Source organism: Ovis aries, chromosome 12, assembly GCF_016772045.2.
Source record: "Ovis aries strain OAR_USU_Benz2616 breed Rambouillet chromosome 12, ARS-UI_Ramb_v3.0, whole genome shotgun sequence".
In the NCBI taxonomy this organism is placed as follows: domain Eukaryota; kingdom Metazoa; phylum Chordata; class Mammalia; order Artiodactyla; family Bovidae; genus Ovis; species Ovis aries.
This window is the reverse complement of record NC_056065.1, coordinates 64,827,980-64,837,002: the sequence shown is the minus strand read 5'-3', so window position 1 is coordinate 64,837,002 and position 9,023 is coordinate 64,827,980.

Below are 9,023 nucleotides of genomic sequence, written 5' to 3'. Positions count from 1 at the left end.
AAGGTGGAAAGGGCAGTGCAAGCCACTCAGTTGTGTCCGACTCTTTGCGACCCCATGGACCATACAGTCCATAGAATTCTCCAGACCAGAATACTGGAGTGAGTAACCTTTCCCTTCTCCAGGAGATCTTCCCAACCCAGGGACTGAACCCAGGTCTCCTGCAATGAGGGCAGATTCTTTACCAGCTCAACCACAAGGGAAGCCCAAGAATACTGGAGTGAGTAGCCTATCCCTTCTCCAGGAGATCTTCCCGACCCAGGAATCTCCTGGGGTCCAGGGTCTCCTGCACTGCAGGTGGATTCTTTACTAACTGAGCTATCAGGGAAGCCCCCAAACAACCCATTTGCCATCAAAAGATGAATGCATTAAAAAGAGTATCTGTGTGTATATGTAGAGAGATATACAGATATAGACATGTAAAATTCAGAGTTTCATTAAAATGAAACTCTGATACATGCCAGAAATGGATGAAATTTTAAAATATTATGCTGTGTGAACTAGCACAAAAGGACAAATCGTGCATGATTCCACCTATATGAGTTTCCTAGAATAGGTAACTTCATAGAGATTGAAAATAGAGTAGTGGTTGAAAGTAGAACAGAGGCTGGGGCTGGGTAGGGAAAGTGGTGGAATATATGTTTAATGAGAAAAGTTTCTGTTTGGGATGATGAAAAGTTCTGTAAATGGAAGAAGTCCACTGCTTTTGGTTTTGGACTTAGGAAGAAAAGGCATTTGTTCTCTGGGGAAAGAGAGGAAAGATTTTCTGTACTTTTCCCATCAAAGACACAGAAGGTCTCATTTTCAACCTATAAGAACATACACTCTTTAAGACATCCTGGCTTTGTTTGATTTTGGTTTTGGTTGGTTGAGTCTCTGTAGCCCTAAGGATATACCACGAAGACTGGAAGTTATCATTACTTCTAGCTTTACAAATAAGAAAATACTAGGGAAATTTTTTAAAAAATGAAAGACAATTTTTAATAACTTCTAGAATATGTGGTTATTTAAAGAGGGATACTTGGGGGCTTCCCTGGTGATCCAGTCATTTGGACTCTGCACATCCACTGCAGGGGATGCGGGTTCGATTCTTGGTTGAGGAACTAAGATCCCACATACCAAGTGGCACTGCCAAATAATAAAATAAAAATTATAATTTGTTATTAAAAAGTAAAGAGGGATATTTATTTTGCTCAAACCATGTAACATAGGCCTACATAAAGCCATTTTTCACATTTTTACACTGACTGCTATTAGCCCATCTCTGTCTCCCTAATTGGGGAAGGCAATGGCACCCCACTCCAGTACTCTTGCCTGGAAAATCCCATGAATGGAGGAGCCTGGTAGGCTGCAGTCCATGGGGTCGCCAAGAGTCAGACACGACTGAGCGACTTCACTTTCCCTTTTCACTTTCATGCATTGGAGAAGGAGATGGCAACCCACTCCAGTGTTCTTGCCTGGAGAATCCCAGGGACGGGGGAGCCTGGTTGGCTGCCGTCTATAGGGGCACACAGAGTCGGACACGACTGAAGCGACTTAGCAGCAGCAGCAGCAGCCTTCCTAATAGAAATTGTTATGTTATCACTCACTACTGTTTTCAGTTGTCCCTACCAGAATCAAACATTTACCTTTAGCCAAAGTCATTTTTCAAAAGAGACTTCCATGAAGGTCTAATATGGAGAGAATAATAAGTAAATACAGATTCCAAATAGCTATCACACCAGGCACTGCCCTCTGCACTATTTTATCCACCTGTATTAGTCTGCAAGGGCTGCTGAAAACAAAGGTCTACCATTAGAGCGGTCTAAACAACAAAACTGTTGTCTTACAGTTGTGGAGGCGAAGAAGTCCAGGATCAAGGTGTTGACTGGGCTGTCTCCTCCTGAGAGCTGTGAGAAGCATCTCCTCCATTGTTTGGTGGTTTCCTGGCATTGTTTGGTATTTCTCAGCATCTCAAACCTTTGCCCTGATCGCCATCTTCATCTTCACATGGTGTTCTTGCTGAGTGTGTCTGCCTTCAGACTTCCCCTTTTTATCTATTTATTTTTTTAAAAGATCCTTTTATTTATTTATTTAATTTTAGCCTCACCATGCAGCTTTGGGGCTCTTAGTCCCCAACCGGAGATTGAACTCAGGTCCCCTGCAGTGTAAGGGCAGAGTCCTGAAACCACCAGACCACCAAGGAATTCCCAAATTTCCCCTTTATATTATAACACCGATCATGTTGCTTTAGGGGCCCACCCTACTTTAGTACAAACTAATCTGGCAACCCACTCCAGTACCCTTGCCTGGAAAATCCCATGGACAGAGGAGCCTGGTAGACTACAGTCCATGGGGTCACAAGGAGTCAGACACGACTGAGTGACTTTACTTCACTTCAGCCATAACTAATTACATCTGTAAGTACTCTATTTCCAAATCAGGTCACATTTTGAGGCACTGTGGGTTAGGACTTCAAATATGAATTTTGGCGTCACAATTCAACCCCAAATACCACTTCCTTTAACCTTCCCAATAACTCATTAAAAAATTTGTTAAGACTTCCCTGGTGGTCCCCTTGTTAAGAATCCATCTGCCAATGCAGGGGACTCGGGTTTGATCCCTGGTGGGGGAACTAAGATCCCACATGGTAAGGGGCAACTAAGTTCACGTGTTGCGATTAACACCCAAAACAACCAAATAAATAAATACATCTTTTTAAAAATTGTCATTTCCCAGAGGATGAAATTGAGGGTGGGGAACTTAAGCAACAAACTCAAAGTAGGGCAACCAGTGGGTTTGCAAAGCTGAGATTCAAAACATGGTCTGTTTGATTCCAAATTCCAGTTCTTTCTCATCATATAAGCGAAAGACCTCTATTTACAAGTCTCTACCTTATTTCTTTTAGGCTCAGTAAATACCTGTCAACTTATTGAGCATGGGCCTTTTCACTGTTATGTAATAAGTTAGTTCCATTTCCAAATATTTACTCAGTACCTACTCCTGTAAGTATTACAGGCACTGGGTTCAAAGATGACTTGAAACATAGACCAGGGTTCAAGGCACTTAAAATTTAATGGGAGAGACAGACACATAAGCCAGTCACTATTTCATAGGGAGATATCAAGTGTTAGGTAGAGATCCAAGCAACTCTGCTGTGGGGGGATTAGCACTAACCGTGGGATTCAGCTAATAATTTTGCTATCATTGCACAGGTGACAAGGGACTGCAGGAAGCACATTTAACCTGCAGCTTTCCTTTGCCTCAGCACATCCTCCTCCTTCACGGGACTATTGGAGAAGTGTTATCCACTGAGGAATTAACTTAGGAAGCAGCATGAACGTCAGAGAAGACTGATCCTAGCATGATGCTCTTCTTTCTCCATTGAGGTTATTCAGTCTGTCTCAGGGAGAGGATCTGGTTCCGGAGAGAATTAAGCATTTTATTTAATTTACTTATTTTGGCTTGCTAGGTCTTTGTGGCTGCTTTTCTCTAGTTTCTGGGAGCGGGGGTCACTCTCAAGTTGGGGTGTGCAGGCTTCTCACTGCTGTGGTTTCTCTTGAGGAGCTCGAGTTCTAGGGCACGTCTTCAGTAGCCAAGGCTCCCGGGCTCTAGAGCACAGGCTCAGAAGTTGTGGTACTCGGGGTTAGTTGCTCCGTGGCCTGTGGGATTTTCCTGGACCAGAGACCAAACCCGTGCCTTCTGCCTTGGCAGGCAGATTCTTTACCTCTGAGCCACCAGGGAAGCCCCTGGAGACATTTCATTTTAGCATGAAGTGACTCCCTTCTTTGAGACAGATGATGATGTTTCCACGAGGATTTAGGAGGACTTTTTCTTCCTTGAGGCTCACCCTGAATGTCATGAATCTGCCCTTCCCCGGAGGAAAGTACACTGGATGTCAAACAAAGTCCATCTTTACCCCAGATCCCAAAGTCAGTCTGCCGAATGCAACATTTCCAGCGAAGGCTCTTCTTCAAAGCACTGTTCTACACAGTCCCTTGCCTTTGAAGTCATCCAATAAACTAATTACTGCAGAACTGACAGGACTGGAGAGTCCTCTTAAAATGCACACACACACAGCCCTATGTGTCAGAAACTCTTAATGAGCAATGATGGAGTTCTTTGGGCTTCAAAGAAAGATCTGCTTGCAGACATGAAAATATCTGCTTTTTAAAATATATTCACAGAATCTGACCACTTAAACTCTGAAATTTCCAGGGAGAACAAGCATGAGAATCTGAGCAAGAGAGGAGAGAGGAGGCACCTCATTCCTAAAAAGGGAGCTACACTACTTATACTCTCTGGTTTTAACTAGATGTGGCAGAAAAAGACTTGTTAGGACTTGAGTTTCTATCTCAAAAATGGAGCCTCAAATATCTTCAAGTCTCTAAATGCTCCATGACATGCCGTTGGCAAATAATTAGAGTTTATTCATGCATTTATCCAACAAACATGTATTGAAAGTCTGCTATGTGTAGAGTTGGAGAAAGCAATGGCAACCCACTCCAGTACTCTTGCCTGGAAAATCCCATGGACGGAGGAGCCTGGTGGGCTGCAGGGGATGGGGTCGCTAAGAGTCAGACATGACTGAGTGACTTCACTTTCACTTTTTAGTTTCACGCATTGGAGAAGGAAATGGCAACCCACTCCAGTGTTCTTGCCTGGAGAATCCCAGGGATGGGGCAGCCTGGTGGGCTGATGTCTATGGGGTCGCACAGGGTCAGACAGGACTGAAGTGACTTAGCAGCAGGAGCAGGATGTGTAGAGTATATAGAGAAGGTTTTGAGGAGCTCAAACTGGTGGTTATGGTAATGCCCAGTGTCAGTGTTAACAACGACAAAAGCTTAAAAATTGCCAGCAGTGGCTTATTAAGGACCATCTTTCCTTGTATCTGTGTCTGGCGTGAACGGCACTACCACTTTTCTTTAGGCTGATGAAATATCAAAGTCAATGGCTCACTCACGCCTTCATGAATGAGCGGCTAAGTTCTCAGGGAGACATAGCCTGGAGCTGGAGATAGTTATGTCTGTAAGGGAAGAAACTACGAAAGGAATGAGTAAAAAGTCTTTCCTCCCAACAGAAAAATCCCCAGAACTAAGATACATGTTTCTGGAGTAAGCAAGTACTTAGTATGAGATTCTTTCACATCTGATTATATGGTTAACACAGATGTATTTGTTGGGATCTTTTTGGCTATAAGAACAGATATTCCAACCAAAGTGGTTTATATAAGGAGGATGTTCATAATCTCATGTAACAATGAAATATGGAGGTCATGTGGTACCCAGGTCTTCAATTCAGCAACTCAGGGAGTTCATGGGGGGATACAGATTCTTCCCTTCTTCCTATCATGCCATTTTCACTGTGTTGGCATTTGGCTCCAGACATACTCTCTCACGGTTCCAAGATGGTTACAGTAGCTCTAAGTTTCATAGCTTCACAAATCACCATCCAGTGGCCTAACAAGAAGCATCAACACTTTTGAACAGCAAGATCTTCCCCAAAGCTCCCTCTACTCTCATAATTGGCCAGCATTTTATCATATGCTTGTTCCTAAACCAATCATTGGCAAAGGAAACTGAATTATCACAGTTTATCTAAGCCATCAAGATTGAACCCCAGGGGCTGGAGAGGAAGCCAGCATCCTCTGAAAAATATGACTCTCTGATTCCTGAACAAAATGGAAATACCTACAGCAAAGAAGACAAGGCAGTAGCTGGTGGTAGGATGGAATGGACATAAGGTAAGCAACTGGAAGGACCACTACAGCAGGGTTTCAAAGCAGAAGTACCTCCAGGCAAGGAGCAGTTCCATCAAGGACCTGCTCTGATGGCCACTGGGCTCGACCTTGCTTCACAGATGAGCTTCTCTTCCAGGAATGAGTTTTGCTGATCTTGAGGAGAGCTGCTAAGGACATCCTGTGCCGTATATTCTGCTGGTTCATATTACACCACCTTGACCTGAAGCCAAATTATGCATGAGAGTTCTAAAATGGTTTATGGCTAGGGTAGGCTAGCTGATGTCATTTGTCAAATGTGGCACTCTAGAATTATCTTACCAATGTAAAACCAGGCAAAAGCTTTCCCACAGAATATTTATAGGAAAATGTGCTTTTTGAAATAAGGATGAAATACCCTAGAACTTACTCCATGTGGAATAGTAGAATAACAGATCCAGTCCCTTGCAGTTATGGTGAGGGGAGTGACTAGGTTTAAACTCAGAGAAAAAGGAAATATGAGAGGTGTTTCTCGAGCTGCTCCTTCTTTGTAAAACTGAAATTTTGAGCTTCTTTGAAATGGACGCATTTGCTTTTTATACACAAAATTTTCAAAGGTAGATGAATTAATACACTAAAAAATACCCCTACTGTCCTGAACTTATTGCTTCATGTATAGTATGAATAACTGTGTTTTGATCAGTGGATTACTATGAGTTTCCTCTATGAAGTTATCAAAATAGGAAGAGACCTGAGTACTGGCTACCTTGGTGATAACATTAGCATTAAAGCTTACTTCCAAGATGCAAAAGCTATCCCTCAAGTTTATGCCAGGGGTTTCCAGCTCTGGTTACACACTGAATCAGTTGCAGGGCTTTCAACTGGTATGTCTCAGTCCCATTCCCAGAGTTTTTGATTTGATAGGAAACCCAGGTACTGACTTTTTAATATTTTAAAGCTCTCCAAGTGACTCTAATGTGCAGCCAAGTTTAAACTACTACATCAAAATCACCTGGAGGTTTTTTTTTTTAAAAAAAAAACAAAACAAAAAAAACCACCACAGATTGCTGGAGCAAACTTCAGAGTTTCTGATCCAGCAGGTTTGGGGTGGGACCCCAAGTTTTGCTTTAATAAGTTCCCAGAAGATGCTGACACCTCTGCTTAGAGGGGCACACTTTAAGACCCCTCACTCTAGAGCACTATTCAGCAAACCCATAAATTCATATAGGTCATAAGTCCATTTAGATGATCTGGCTGGAAGTTTGTTTTTGTGTGGCCCATGAGCTAAGAATGGTTTTACATTATTAAAAGAGTTGTAAAGAAGCAAAAACAAAATAGCAACAATAAAAACAAAAAGGAATATGCCACAATGTGGCCTGCATAGCCTAAAATATTCAATATTTGGACTTTCACAGAATATGTTTTCTGATTCCTACTCTAGAGGATCTTGGACTCTGACGGAAAAAAGCAAGACCCCTAAAAGACAAGAGAAACACTTTGATGGGAGAAATGGTAGAGGCGTGGGGGAAACTCTGAACAGCTGAAAGATTATTAACCCCCTACTGTGCCAGGAGAATGTGAGAATGTCATTTATCCTAACAACAATGCTATTATCACTGTTGTTTTATAGATCAGGACATTGAAACTCAAGAGATACTAACTTACTAGTATACAAAGTCAGTAGATGATAGAAATATGAATCAAAGATTTCTGTCAACTACATTATGTCCTAGAAAAAGCTTAGGATTCTGATTAGAAATGGATGTTTCCCAGAGTGACTCTATAAACATTTTTTTGTTGTTGTTTAATTGCTAAGTCGTGTCCTACTCTTTGAGACCCCATGGACTGCAGCCCGCCAGGCTCCTCTGTCCATGGAATTTCCCAGGCAAGAATGCTGGAGTGGGTTACCATCTCTTTCTCCAGGAGATCTTCCCAACCCAAGGAGTGAACCCGCATCTCCTATATTGGCAGGTGTGTTCTTTACCACTGAGCCACCAACCCAGTTCAGTTCAGTTCAGTTCAGTTGTTCAGTCGTGTCTGACTGCGACCCCATGAACCGCAGCATGCCAGACCAAGCTCTAAAAATAAAATAAGCACCAAAAACATCTATTTTTTTCTTCAGTGGGTCAATTCAATTTGTTACTGACTGTGTTTTAGGCACTGTGCTACAAAAATACATGCTCCATTATCTCTGCCCTCAAGGAACTTACAGTCTAATGAGAGAAACAGACATGGGATGAAACCCCATGGAAAGTCAGAAAAGGATTTAAAGAACAGAGCCGTCAGGCCAGCTTCACAGAGTAGAGGTCCTTTAAGGATGCTTGTGCCCCAGATGGACAAGGCCCGGGAAAGTTTCCGAGCAGAGCAGACAGCACTGAGCATCCAGTATAGGCAAGTCCCAGATGGAACGATTTTACTAGCTTGCAGAATCCTCCTGCAGACCACAGAGCTTACTGTCGCCTTAGCCTCTGGCTGTGTGAACGAGACAAAACTGGGCAACTAACAGAGAAGAGGCCCCCGGCTCAACAGGCTAGGAACAGCCACTGACCACAGCGGTTAGTGTGTGACAGGAAATATTGGTCCAATTTCAGCAAAACGAGAAACTTTCAACTCTATTTCATGGTTTTAGGCAGTCATTTCCAAGCAAAGTTATTAAAAGAAGGTTTTTTTTTTTAAAATTAATGATTAGTCTGTTGGATGAGGAGACTTATAAGTGAACATGTGGTTATGATCCAAGGATTGGGTTTCCTGCAGCCACTTTTGGCCAGAACAGTCTGAAACCACCAATTTTATTGCATGTGTGATTTGCCATGCTGAGCTGAAGAAGCAAGCAAGATTCAGCTTTGTTCCTTGATCTCAGTTTCAAGAGACTAACAGTTTCATTTCTCATTTGAATCTGTTTTTAAAAGCCGAGTGCAGATGGAAGCACTAGGTAAGAAACGCTTTTCTAATTGACCACTACTGTGTTCTGAGGTTTTACCGTGTGTGTGCTCAGTCATGTATAACTCTTTGGGACCCTATGGACTGTAGCTGCCAGGCTCCTCTGTCCATGGGATTTCCCAGGCAAGAATACTGGAGCAGGTTGCCATTTTCTCCTCCAGGGGATTGTCCTGACCCAGGGATCAAACCCACATCTCAGGCATCACAGGCGTGAATTCTTTACCACTGAGCCACCTGAGGCTATGGAGATGAATAATACAGAGATTTGTGCACTAGGAATTCACAGCCTTGGGAGGGAGGGGAGGGCACATGAAGAGATTATCTCAGTACAGGGAAGTGAATGCTGATGTCAAGGAAGGAGAAGCTAGAAAAGGAACCGCTAACCATCCAT